Here is a 14,577-nt window from a genome sequence, read left to right on the forward strand (position 1 = left end):
AATCAAAGGTGCCAGAGAACCATTCAAAATGAGGAAGGTTGCCTTATGCATTGGGGTGGTCTATTAACCTCATTCCTTCCAATTCCATGATGTTAAATAGCAATTAGAACATCATGCATTTATTTACTTTCTGCCCTGCCTCTTGGGCCCCTTAAAATCACTCCATATTTTAGTCTTAATGGGACATGGTAATAGAGCCAAGAATTGCAAACCCACCAGATTGGGGAACTTTTGGGGGAAAGTTGCACGAAGGGCACATTTTTACTGCGGTAAGTGACAATTATCTTCAAAGAGGTTTCAAAAACTGCCTCATAAATGTAACATTCCAATCACATTCTTATTGTTTAATGGGGAGATATGAAAACTGAATTGACAGAGCTGTCACTCCCATGAAGGTATTTTCATCTGAAACAGGCACTGAAGATACCTTTAGGAGTAAAGGCCCATGTGAACATATAGCACACTGGACTCATGAGTCTGATCCTGACTCAGTGGACCTCTCACCAGCCTTGCTCATGCCTGGTTCATGCCACAGCTGCTACTGTACCTGCCTGTAACCTCTGTCCCTATGTTAGGAAGTCCTACTCATTCCTCAAAGTCCAGAGTAATTTGCTTTCCTCTAGGAAAGCATCCCTTCCTTCTCCAGCCTGTTCTCATCTCTTCTTATTCTAATTCCTAGAGCATGTAGAGCTTAAGCTTCATAATTAAATTCGAAAATATAGACCATTCTATTGATATTAATAATACGATTTTAACATAACATGTTATGCCCTATTACTTCAAGTACACAAAGCTCATATCATAACTAGAAGCACATGATAAGAAGAGCCTGTTAAGAATAAGTGGAGGGTAGACATTTCTGATATTGTACTGGGTCTTTAGGGATGATATTTGGGCTAAGATTCCCTTTGATGACATTTCTGTCTCAAGAGCAAGTCTCATCTGCCCATTGGCTTGTGTTTGTGTCTGGCATTTGTTTGAGTTTACTGTTCCTTACTCTAGGAAAGCACTTTGGATTACATTTAATTCTGAAATATAAATTGAATGCATACTAATGGTAAGATTTCGGGCTAAGTTTGTGGATAGAGGAGAGGTAGTCAGGGAATGGAGATAAAAACCTGGAAATGTATCAGAAATCTCATTTGAGATTTTGACTTATCTGTGTATACTTGTGAATTCTTGACACATAACTATCCCCTAGTGGGCCCAGGGGCTGTGCGTGCAGAGACCTGTTTCTGTTGTGGGCACAGTTCTTAGGTCAAATCACAAACTCCTTTACTTTTAGATGCCATACACCTAAAACAGGTAAAGAACAATTATTTCCAGAGTGACATCTGTAATTAGAGGATGAATAAGATAATCCACTAAGGTGTAGGAAGAGACTATCAGAACCTGTATTAGTAAAAGGATTACATTTATAACATTTAATTTTTAATTTGGATTGGAAGCCCTCTTCAGTTCTTAAGCCAGAGTCACATGACTCACAGTGGCCTTGAGGTGTCCAGAAAGGAGGGCAAGGATTCTGTAGCACAGAGGGTTTGGCAGTGTGTCATTGCTGCTTTATTCTTTTAGTTTGCATATACCCAGGTAAGGAGATTTGTGGATTATATTATCTTCTTTTAACAAAACTGCCCTTCCTAGTATAGAGAAGTGACTTATAACAATCCTGTGAGAAAACTGCAGACTGAAGATAATGCTAACCCTACAAGCCTTCACGATTTGCCTTGTTAGGGTGTGGTGGTGCCACACTTCTCTTCCTCATTCTTCCTTAGCCCCATTGCCAGTAAAGATAAGGGTGATCTGATCAGATTGAAAGAAAGGTCATTCAATGAGCAGGAAAGTAAATACCATCTGAAAATGGGTGTTTAGAAACGTTTCCGTCTCTGTGTGATATTGTTGCCAAAAATGATGATTAAAGTTCTCATACGTGAGGGCACACTGAAAATGTCAGGAAAATTTTTCTAACCTGTTTGACTTTAGATAAGCTAGAAATTGACTAGCAAAATTCCAACAAATAGTTTTGCTCTTTGGGTACATGGGATTGAAAGTGAATTCATGACTAGTCAGCAGAACAAATTGCACCTTCATCCATGGGCTTTGTGTGTCTTCATGGGGTACCTTTAACAGTTAGACCAGCCATGAAAACCAAGGATCAAAGTAAACTGAAATCAGTGCTGGACCTTACAATTGTTCTATCAAAATGTATTAAACCAAGACTTTCTGAAAGGCGAAGCATATTCAGGCTCAAGGCTTTCTCTGAAAATATTACTATGAATAATGTTTTCAATTTCAGCAAAAGGTTAACATTAAACTGTGATTAGATAAAATAAAAATGCAAATGTTCATTTCATTCATTTCTCATTTTTAATTTATATTTTAATGTAAGTTTTATAATGAATGCAACATATTAATTTATAGTATATGTATGTATATATGTATGTATGTCTATTTATGTATATGGGGACAGCAAGCCCCCATTTTTTCCTGATAGGTGTATATGGCCATTAACTGTTTGATACCACTAGGTTCGAGGTACATAAAATGCTTTTGAAAGTATTCTATATGCCCATAATATTAGTGATAGAGAAAGCTATTTGAGAAGCAAAGTATAAGGCTATTGGTCCACAAGATGGACGATCAGTTAGGGCAATTAACTGCAAGCAGGTGCCAACGATAGATTTGATTAAAATGGGGATGGTTCAATTTTCCTAAAAGAATATACTCCAGATTCTTCTCTTTCCGTACAGGATCCTACTGCACAACCCAACTAGCTTCTGCCGCCTTATAATTCGGTGTCTATTTGTATCAGTCCTCCTCTTCAACCTGACTGGATGGCTCTTTGCTTCCCAAACAGAACTGGTCCTTGCTCCCCCCACAGACGTTTCTTTCCTGGTCCCTGTCTGAAATGCCCTGTCGTGTCCTACTGACCTTCTGGTTGTATCTGAATCTTGCTCATCCCACCTGACCAAGGTCAGCTCTCTTCTCTCCTACAATCTTCTCAGACCACTTTAGCCCACAATTTTCTCTTTCTTTTCTAAACTAATAGCAGTTTCTATCTCTGCCACTCATTTGACAATCAACTATATAATGCATTGTGACAGCTCTGATATTACATTGTGCCATATCATTATTTCCCTCTTCTTTTTTTTTTTATCCATTTCCCCTCACATTTTTCTTTATAACTGTAACTTCACTCAAACCTCCTTTTTGGTAGGGGTGGTATTTCCCCTTTCTGTTATAGTCTTTCTTAATCTGTGCTCAGTGAAGATGTTTAATAAATATTAGTTGTTAGAATAAAGGATGGGAAGTCCTATTTGATGTTGCATTTCTTCACCTGATATGAGAATAACAAAATATACTGATAATAGGTTTAAATGAACGATGTATATTAAGTGCAAGGCAGAGGGCCTAATGCTTAGAAAATATTGGTACATTTTGTATTCCCCAGAATTAACTCATTAATGAAAACTTTTATGTCACAAAACCACTTGGCTATTCTTTTGAAGTAGCAGTTGGACAGGAATGAATGATTTGAGGCCTACTTCATTCATTTATGCACATATCAGGCTCTAAAGAGGAGGTTTGAAATTTTTATTTCAGTGTGCCTTCTCTTCTTATTCTATCCATCATTATTCCCTGAAGTTTTCCTCCTATGATCAAGAGAAAGGATTATAATTGTCTTGACTCTTTGATAATTGATGCTAGTAGTGTGATGGTCTCTGACAATTCAATACACTGACCACCATGAAAAAAAAAAAGAAAAGAAATAGACACACACACACACACACACACACACACACACACACACACACACCTGCAGTGCCCTTAATCAGACCTGAAGCCTCCTGCTGACAGATATTTAACTCATTAATTCTGTTTGGCTGTTGGTCTGACACCATCACTGTAATACAATATGAAGTGCTAATTATCACAAAATCCAATGATACAATTTACCAGGAGAGAAAAACCCTTTTTTCTTTATTGGAAGCTGCCTGCTCCTTCTCTTAAATTTGATCAGCATTTACTGTGATAGAAGAGGAAACCACAGCACCATATTTGCCTTGAGCCCTAACTAATGTAAAGGACAATTCACTCTCAATCTATGTTATTTTTCAGATAATTCAGCACATCACTGGGTGCTTAAGAGTTTCTGTTGATAATCTAAGAAGACAAAACAAATCTGAGATCCTGTATCCCCTCACACAGGTACTGCGGCTGACTCAGACGATGAGCAGCGGAGGCCAGTACCTCCTTCCTTCCTAGGCTCTGAATCCATTTGGGAGTACAGGCACTGAAGAGCTGGCCATCCATTTCATCCTATTTCCTAAATTAAATGGGCTGGTCAGTTTCAATATTCCTTTCAGGTCCAGATTTCTTAAAAATAAAGCCACCATTTCCAGACTTCCTTAGGAGAGTGTGTATGGATCCTGAAGTCTGGGAACTGCCAATTGCTACTTGGTCCAGGCTGCTGTTCCTAAGCCCACACCTGGGGAGGGCTTGAGAGAATCTACTGCCTCTCCCTGGAAGTCACCTCATGCCTAGAGTTCCACTAGTTACCAAGTCTTCCTATTGACCTAGCCAAGGTCTGCTGAATTGCCCTGGAAGGCAATTTTCTTTTCCTCGTAGTCAGTTAACAATTGAGCAGCCAATTTTGTACCCAGAGGCATCATCAACCTCATCCATTCATTTGCCAGGCCAACTAAACCCTGAATTTTCTTTCTCTTTCTTTCGTCACTTCACCGCGACATCAATGTGACCTAAACCTCTGAACCTGTGGGTGGTGAGTGGGGAGTCCGAGGCATGGAGCTGGTGTAGAGAGGGTGTCACCTGATGGGCTAAGGAGGGTGGGGGTAGGGCTTCAGGCTCCTCCTTCAGGGAGCTCTCTGCCTGCCAGGCCATCAATCTCCCCTCTTTCAATACTACTCCCTTCACTTAATTCCTTAGTCCAGGAGCTCAAAGAATGCAACTATGGGAGAAGAAAGACAAGGGAATTTTCCAGGGCACAAACCTTCCTAAAAAGTTCACTTTAACTAGGAGCAATGAATGAAATATTGAACACCTGGGATATTATTTTAAAAAAGGATATTAAACAACAGTGCAGGACTGTCTGGTTATATTACAATGTCTATCTTCTCATGTGTCAGCAACAAGTAACGCTGAAGGAGGCCTAATTAACATATTCACAGTGGTACAGGTAGTAAAACAGTTATGTTTTGCATTGCTCAGGATGTTCAGAGCTGAAATAGATAAACTATGTGGGAGACTAGTAATAGGTAATTATTCTCTACTTACATATTCAGCCTCATAATTCTAAATTAAGGTAAGTGGAAAAAGCTTATAAAATATTCAAAGCTCCTTTATCTTTCCTCCTCCCTCTTATTAGAAACTGTGCATGAATTTGCATAGAATAAACTGAGCTCATAAATCAAAGAAGAAACTGCAAGAATGCTCTTTGTAAGTTATAATTTAAGGTTAACTGTAGCACATTTTGCTTACTGTATTATTAATGACTTTCGTTCACTCATGACAAGATTACATATTAAAAATTGTTGGTAGACAAAACTCAGTTCATAATCAATTTGCTTCTTAATGTGAGCAATCTGCGTGCATCCCTACGGCGGAGGCAGGTTTAGCGGGGATAATGGAAGGAGCGCCTTGGGAAGGACGGTTCTCCCACAGAGGGGCTTCCGCCGGGGAGTGATTGACAGGCAGCTCCAAAGGGGGATTTAGTGACTGGTGAAGGGCAAACCTGGAAGGTTGGAGCCTGGAGGCCGCGGTGGGGCTCCACCCTGAACCAGACTCCTCTCTTCTTCTTCCTCCCACAGTGCTGGGTACTTTCTAACCCTGGCCAATATTGGATGTCTTTTCACCTCCCATTCTCCTTTACAAAAATTCGTCCCATCTCTTTACTAAAAACTGTGTTTTTTTTTCCAGTATTAAGCAAACTCAATTTCCATATGCTTTCTCAAACAGTTGCCCTTCTCATTTTCCCTTGTTGTCCTTCCCCCATTTCACTGTGTGTTTAGATTTCCAGCCAGGTCCTCTCCTTGCTCTTCACTTCTGGGTCTCGGCATTTCTGCTTTTCTTTAGAAATGCTCCTTCTCCTTCACTGAGCAAAGAAACACAGACCCTGTCCCTACAGTTAAGGCTTCCTACCTCCTTGGCCCACCTGAGGGTAAAGTCTTTCAAGCCTATAGGTTGAGATACCTGCTGCCTTCTGATGCACATGTAACACTCCCAGCTGGAGAAACAGAGAGATGGACAGGATGTTTACGGGTTATTCTGCTTGAAGTCAGCATGGGCAGGTTGGATCTTCTGTGTTTCAGCCCTGGCTCTGCCTCAGGTACAATTTGGGAGGAAGAATCATCTCTGAGATATGTACATGCCTGGGTGCCTTCTGAATGTGTGGGAAACATCTGGAAATCTTATATTGAAATGTTATATTGCTCTATTTCATTAGTGTTTTTAATCTTAGTATTATAGATTCTGATGAATTGGCATCCATTTATCTGCAGAATGTGTTCAAATTATGTCAAAAGTCTTAATCACACTGGAAACACTGGGAGCTGTGGCTCCTTGGGATGAGGAATTTGTGTTATAGACATAGTAGTGCCTCTACAATCCAGAAAGCATTGCCTATGTTCTGAAATATCACCAGGAGGGATCCAAGTAGACACTTCGGCACAACCCTCAAGAAAGGTTTTCTCAACATGCACTGTCTCAAGGACAGCTTGCCTAAATGTGGTTTATCTTCTGCTTCATCCAGGTATCTGTGCAACATCAGAGAAGTGTGAGTTCAGGTTACCCAGGGAACACCATTGCCTTTCCTTTCTTATTTGATACCAATTTCTAAGCAATGGGACTGACTTCTTGTCTTGTCCACTCCAGACTCAGAGGTTCTCAACCCCCTCCCCTCAAAATGAAAATACTCCAGAGGAACAGGAAATATTCACGGGGGCTTATTGCAAAACCAGAGAAGCCACAAAGAAGAAGAATGTGTGGTATTGGTGGAAATGAAAAGAATTAGACTGGGAAACACACTCAGGCATGAAGTTGGGGTGGGGTGGGGCACTTGAAAGGGGAGGTGACTCATCTTAGATGTAAAGAAATCCAGGACGTTAATTAAATTAAACAAGGGAATTAGAATGAAATCAAAAGGGACTACGTTTTTTTTTCTGCCTGATTTTTAAAATTGAATGTTCTTAGGGGTTATATAGTCAGTCTTCTCTTACTTGTTTCACCTGTTGGACGACCTCATTACTCTTTGGGGTTCAGCTCTAGGTGTTAATCCATGACCCCACATCCCTGAGTGTCAGCACAGCCTACTCAGTGGATCTCCAGGCTTATTCTTCCAGTGTCCTTCTTTATGTCTCCTTGCAGTTTCCACATAGCACCTCACAATTACTATGTTCAAAATGGAATCCCCCTTTTCCCCTTTTCCCCCATTCAAACAACCCTTTGGACATTCTGTCCCTGTACATGACCGCCATCCATCCGGTCCCCAAGCCGCCATCTTAAGAGTCTTCCTACCTCCCCTGCAGCCTCCAGTCTCCAACCCTTGCAAGTCTAGCTAACATCTTCAAAATTGCCCCCTCCATGCAACCCTTGGGTGTTACCTTAGCATGGGCTCTCATCTGGGGGAAGGCACTATAATTGTCTACTGGCTGGTTCTTTTGTTGAGGTTATTAACCTCTGATCTAGTATCCACACTGCTATAGAGTGGTATTCTAAAAGAAATCTTTGATCATTTCATTTCCTTATTTTAAATTCTTCACTGGCTCTTCAAATGATAAATTCAGATATCTCAGTGTGGATACATAACACCTTATGATCTTCCTCAAGCCCACCTTTCTATTACTTCTACTTTTCGACTGTAGACTTCTCCAATTCAAATCAAACACTTCTCTCTTCTCCTGTCTCTGTCTCCTCTATCTCCTATAACACCTAAATTTTAGACATTAACTCTTTTTATTTCACATTTAGCCAGAGGCAGAGCTTTTATTTCTGTAATGTTGCCAAAATGTTAATTTAATTCATTAAAAATGTATTGTGCATCTATTATGAAATTCTAGGAGTTGGGGGAGGTTGGGAATGAAGACAGTTGAGTAAAAACAGAGAGAACAGGAAAACAGAGAAGACCCAGTACACTTGGGGAATCTTTATCAGCCCTTCTTGCTTCCCAAGAGCCTAGCAATCAGAAGCCCCAGGGAACTGACCTGTTGAGCAGGGGCCACTCCTCCCTGTGACCAGCTTCAATCTGGATGGTCTCACCTTTCCCTAGATGGAGACTGAATAATGGATTCAAAGTGATTGGTGCACAGGAACTATTTTCCCAGTTTTTTTAAACTCAGAGGCACAATACCCAAAATTAACACTTGAAATGGGACTCCTGTTATTACGGTGTTTCTTTTTCACATGGTTCCATAACTTCTAGCTGAGCTGCTAGACTAATTTGCCAAGTTCAGTTTGTCACAGTATGGTATTTAGTTCCTCTTCTTTTGCCATGAGATCCATCAGAGAAGAAGGCTTTCCTGTTAATTAAAGTGCCACATTGCTTTGTGCCTTGGGGGGAACTGTGCCCCGCAAGCCTAGAGAGAGAAAGATCCATGCTTCCCACCTAATGAGTACTTTGCATTCTTATTTTGAGGGAAGCATTTCCAGAATATGGAGGAAAGGGAATTCAGAAAAAAGGGAACAAGGGTGGTGGTGGTGGGGGAAATAGAATGAATGTCTGTACTTACCTACTTGCTACTGCTACAGACTCAGACAAAAATCTGTAAACATTACAAAATGGAGTGGCTCAGTAGCTCATTTGAAAGTTACTCCTCCAAAGTCACAAAATCATTCATAATTAATTGTCAGCTGATTGATGCTGATGTATGCCATAGAGCTTCTGAGGTGGTGAGATCAGTGTGGACTGAGGCTACAGTATGAAGGACCCTGAAAGAAGAATAGGATTGAAGTATGGAGCTGGAGGAACAGTGTCTTGACAGAGGGAAGGCAATGGTGTCCCCTGGGTGGCCTGAACTCACACTTCCCTGATGCTGCACAGATGCCTGGCTGAAGCAGAAGATAAACCACATTTAGGCAAGCTGTCCTTGACACAGTGCATGTGGAGAAAACCTTTCTTGAGGGTTGTGCTGAAGTCCTCTGGGTCTAGTCCTCTATTGTGTATTCAAATCTTTGTGTTGTATGGAAGTATATAGAGAACTTCTTCGTTTCCCTTCTATCTAATTCCATTCCTCTGGAGGGTGCTCACTGCTATCAACGCATTGTCATGTATTTTTCTAGCTCTCTTTTTACACATTTACATATGTAGATACAGATACATATTCATGTATATACACACATCCATAGAAATTCTCAACCTAAATGGGATCATATATATATGTGTATATATATATATACACACACACACATACATATACATACATACATATATATATATATACATATATATATACATATATATATATATATATATATATATATATATACACTCTTCTAATGAGTTGTTTAACTTATTACTTACACATGTACCTTGATGATCCTTCCTTGTCAGTTGCCTTCGTTCCTTTCAGTTGCATAGTGTTCTAAAATATGGACAACTCAGTGTTTATTTAAGCAATATGTTACTGATGGACACTTAGGTCATTTTCAATTTTTCCTTGTGGCAAAAAGCATCTCGATACCTATAATTTTGGAACAAGTACGTGTTTCTCTGTAGGATGGGTACATAAATGTAGGATTGCTAATTTTGGTAAAAAGCCATTGGATTGAGTTTCAAAATGTTCTGTTTACATTTCGACCAAAGTATATAATATGTGTTAATGCCCATTTCCCTCACATTAGTGTTATTTTTTTTTCCTGCTTGTAAAATTGATATGTGAAAAATGGCATTTCGTTATTGGTTGAAAATACATTGTCCCAGTAACTAGTGAGGTTTAATATCTTTTTTATGTGATTTGTCTTTCTACTTTTTCAGGTCTATTTTTATTGCTCCAAAGAAGCCATTTGTTTCATTTCTATTCCTCATTAATTAGAGTTAAATTGGTTTGACTTCCACCGAATTTTTCCTAACCATCAAATGCCTAAGCCAAGTAATGTGAAAATGTTAAGTGAGTTAAATAATCAATTGATCAATATGCATTCACTAGGCAATTAATGCCTCTAGTCTGTGCTGGATATTGTTGGGGATATGGCTCTGGCTTTTAAGAAGCTTATATGATCTTTTAGGGTGATAAGACTCAAACTGTAATCAATGACAATGCTGCTGTTTACTAGACCCCAAGGACTGTGGACAACCAGGGAAGAGAGGGACTCTGTAGTTTGGAGTAGCTGGGAGAGGCCTACTGAAGGAGAAGTAGTTGCACTTAACCTTGGAAGCAGGATGTTGAAGGAAGATAGTGAATTTTAGGCTAGGGAGTGTAAACCAGGGTCCTAAGTAGGGAAATTGGGCTTTCAGAGGGTAGCAAGGAATGCAGCCATTTTAAAGCAGAGATTATGGTTATGCATAGGATGCACGAGTTCTTGAACTGCTGTGAATAATGCCCCATCCCCATCATACACAGAGAGACTATTTAGGGGAATTTGCCTCTGCTCATTCTTGTGGGGCTATGTGTCAGGGAGTTCAGCTTTCAGGCTTCTGGTTCAGGGGGACACATAAGGACAGGGAGAGGCTCCACCCTTTAAAACTCCACTGGATCCCCCAGGAAGCTGCTGGATCCGGGACCTGCCTGATTGCAGCCCCTAAAGCCTCATCATTTTGTCCAGAGGTGCCATTGCTGCAATTACAATCCAAACCCAGAGTCAATTACTCACTGTGTGAATCACCCCCAAAAGATTGCTTTTTCCTTTTCCATTAGTATCACACATAATTGCACTCTGTATGGTTCCTAAACTCTTATTCCTGACTTCAATGTCCATGAGGATCTAGGGTGATTATAAAGTCCCTTCATCTCCTATCACTGACCTCACTGACACTTTCCATAAAGTTCTTTTGCTATTTTCTTCATTAACAATACACCCACCTCCTACCATTAATTTTTCAGCTCCTTGTGAGGAAAGAATCACTGTGTTTTCCCTGCTGTTTTTTCCATATGTTCCTCCTTTCTTCTTTTTCTTTGTCTCCTTATTAGCAGGGAGTGTTAACACTCACGTACACTAGAGTTGTAGGAATGGTTGATTTTAATGGTTCTGGTTTTCTCTTTTATAGCCACTAACAACTATAGACCCCATACTTCTCCATCTCTCGTCCCTCAAGATCACCATGAGCTTCCCCAGGATATGACCTGTCTCAGGCTTTCTCTCTGACTCATTCTCAAGCTGCAGCTCACCCCTGCTTTCACTGTCCTCCCGACATTCAGTGTGGCTGTCCTGTGTATTACCTGCCTGTGGGGCTTCTTAAATGGGATCAACCAATTAATCATAAATAATTTAACAGCTACTAACTACCACCACATGGGTTAACAAAGGCAAGTCATGCAGAGTCCTCCACAGCCAGAGAGATGGGGAATGAGAAGAAGCAAGGGTGATGGTAGGGGAGGGTAGCAAACAAGCTAGATGATGGAAGGAAAGACAGTCCTCCACCTGTTATCCAGAGGGCTGAGTGACTCCATTCCACATTTGGGCCAGAACTCACATGTAAAAGGTCCAGTCTGGTAAAAAAAAAATGATTAGTAGGGAATTTCATGCAGTGGTGACATTTTAAGAAAATCAAAATAGTAGTGGCTCTTAGAGACATTTCACATGGGACCCATCTACCAGCAGAGGAATAGATGGTGGGATGAGGCATCCAAAGGTCAGTCAGAGCAGGAGCATGACACCATACAGTGTGTGAATATTCTGGACAGGCAGGTGAGCTTTCAGGTCAGGGCCCAGGACAATGAAATACTGGAAACCTGAGCCCAGGTACAGTCATTGAGACTGAGCAAGCAGAGTGGGGGCTTATAGGGAGGCGGGCAGGGAGTGTGAGGGTGTTCAGAGAGCACAACCAAGTCTAGAGTACTGAGGAGTTGCATTGTTTTTCCCCCACTACTAAAGTCTCAGTCTAATTCAACAGGGTTTGTTGTGTACTTTTTTTCTTGCAAATTGCTTTCATTAAACCTTTTTACTTTAGTTTCCATTCAAGAAAGAAAGAATTATATTTGTTTTGCATTCATATTTTATTGGTTTACATATTATTTCATTAAAATGTGACATTACGATAAGAAGCCCGCAGTGCCAAAGGTATGTTGGTTATAAACACAACTTGACTCTTGGTAATTATGGAATTCACAGGTGGGAAGAGAAGTGTGCAGGCAAACCAGAGCCTCGCCTCCCACTCACATGTTTTTAGTAGGCTCTGGGTGGAAGAGCGAACACCAACGAATCCTAAGTGTGAGGTAAATGTCACCTACTGTCCCTCCCTCTGCTGACTCTCAGCCAAAATAAGGAGTATGAAGTCTTGAAGGGTGAGGGATTGAGAGCTCAAGGAGGGAAAGTGGCTGAAAGATTAAAGATGGTAAGAATTGCTTATAAACATATAATTATATATGCCTACAGATGTGCATATGAATGTGTGTGTGTGTGTGTGTGTGCATGTGTGTGTGTGTGTGTGCGTGTGTGTGTGTGTGTGTGTGTGTGTTGCTAAGAAAATAACTTCTGGGAGCGCCGGGGTGGCTCAATCTGTTGAGCATCACACTTTGGCTCGGGTCCTAATCTCACAGTTCCATGAGCTGGAGCCCCGCATCTCATCGGGCTCTCTGCTGTCAGTGCAGAGTCCTCTTTGGGTCTTCTGTCTTGCTCTCTGCCCCTCCCCTGCTTGCTCGTGCACTCTCTCTCTCACAAAAATAAATAAAACATTAAGGAAAAGAAAATGATTTCTAATCTTTGTTAAATCAACTGCAAGCAAAGTGGTGAAGTTAGAGACAGGATTATGAAGAATTAAGGAGTATCTAAATGGCACGGCAGTAGAGCTAGCAGGTGCAAATCATGCTTCTAAGGAATTAGACACCCAGGTAAAGAATGATAGGGAGTTCAGTGGAGGAACAAGGAGAGATCAAGACTGATTTTTCTGACATAAAGAAGTTAAGATCATGTTTATAGCTGAAAGTAGCATGGCGATGGAGAGGGATATTGTAAGATGAAGAAGAAATAGAATAGAGTGGAATAGAGAAAATGTGCTATAAAACAAAGGCAGATAATTCAGATATCAGCATGTTAGAAAAGCAGGAGAAGCCCTAAGACAAAAGCAGGGATGTATAAAAACACCAAGACAAGATTCTTTCTAAGCCTTTCTAAGAAGAGAAATGTAGATAGACAGGCGGTGGATGGATATATGGATAGATAGGTAGATAGACAGATAGGAACATTTCTAATGCAGTAAGGTTAGTGGTTGTAATATACATACAGTGATGATAAAAAGGAAGGAATAACAACTATTTAGGTGGATCAAGAAAGGCTTACTAGTTAGGGAAAGTATTGGAATGTGGTCTAAAATATGAAAAGGGATTTCTAGACAAACTAATGGGAAGGAAATTCTGGGCAGAGAAATAACAGGTTCAACTTAATGGAGGTGGAAAATGCAGAGTTTTGACTAGTAGTTTGATGTGGTTTCTGAGCAGAGTACTTGGGGAGGGGGGCGAGGCTGAAGCTGGACAGGCTGAAGCTGGACAAGTTGGCAGGAACAGTATCTTATTTTATAATTTTTATTCTTATGATAAGGAGATTGTGTTTTACCTTATAGTTTGGGGACTTCTGTCTGGCATTGATTTTGGAAACTCTGATTCATGTCTATCATGGAGTTACAGACATGATGCAATGAAGAGACACTTGGTAACCATAGCATTCTTCTCATGGCATTAATATCTGTCCCCTGTTTTGAGTAGGTCTTTCTGTAGCATCTTAAAGAAACATGCAATATTTGAAGCATAAAATGGAAAGTCCTTGTTCCATAATTTAGGCCTAATGAGAATTCTCAAAAGATGTATTTTTTTCTGATCTAGAAAATAAGGTCAAAGTGATGTACAGGGTTAAAATGTACAGGCTATCTTTATGTTCAATAAAGCATTTTTAATTTTCAGGGAGAAGAAAGGGGGAAAATAACAAGGAGGCTTCTGTCTGAGATCCCAAGGCAGAAGTAAAAGGCTGGGAGAGAAGATAAATATGAGCTATCGGCATTGGAGGAGAATTGCTCTCCTTAACCCAGGCAGGGGAGAATGCGTCCTAAGGAAAGAAGGGTTTAGTAAGACTTTCTGAGGCTTCTGAGGCTTCTATGAGTTTTCTTTCCTTTTTTTTCTTTAAAAACATCGACCAGAAAGCTTTGTTGTCTAGGAAAGGGTAAAAGGATGTCTGGCTGAATTGGAATTGACAAAACTAGGCAACTCAGAGAGGGCAGTCTCGGGAGCGGCCTTTAACCACAAAAGAGATATTGAAGGCGATGCAATCGATGGAGCCGGAGCGGGCACAGGAGGAAGATGATGAAACCCATCAAATTCGATCACTGGGCAGGAGTGGTCAACGTCAGCTTCCTCGGCAAGGGTGACTCGATGTCAGCCTCCTTTCAGGGGCTTTCGCCTCCCCTGCTGATTACTTTCT

This window comes from Panthera tigris, chromosome D3 (assembly GCF_018350195.1).
Source record: "Panthera tigris isolate Pti1 chromosome D3, P.tigris_Pti1_mat1.1, whole genome shotgun sequence".
Classification (NCBI taxonomy): Eukaryota; Metazoa; Chordata; class Mammalia; order Carnivora; family Felidae; genus Panthera; species Panthera tigris.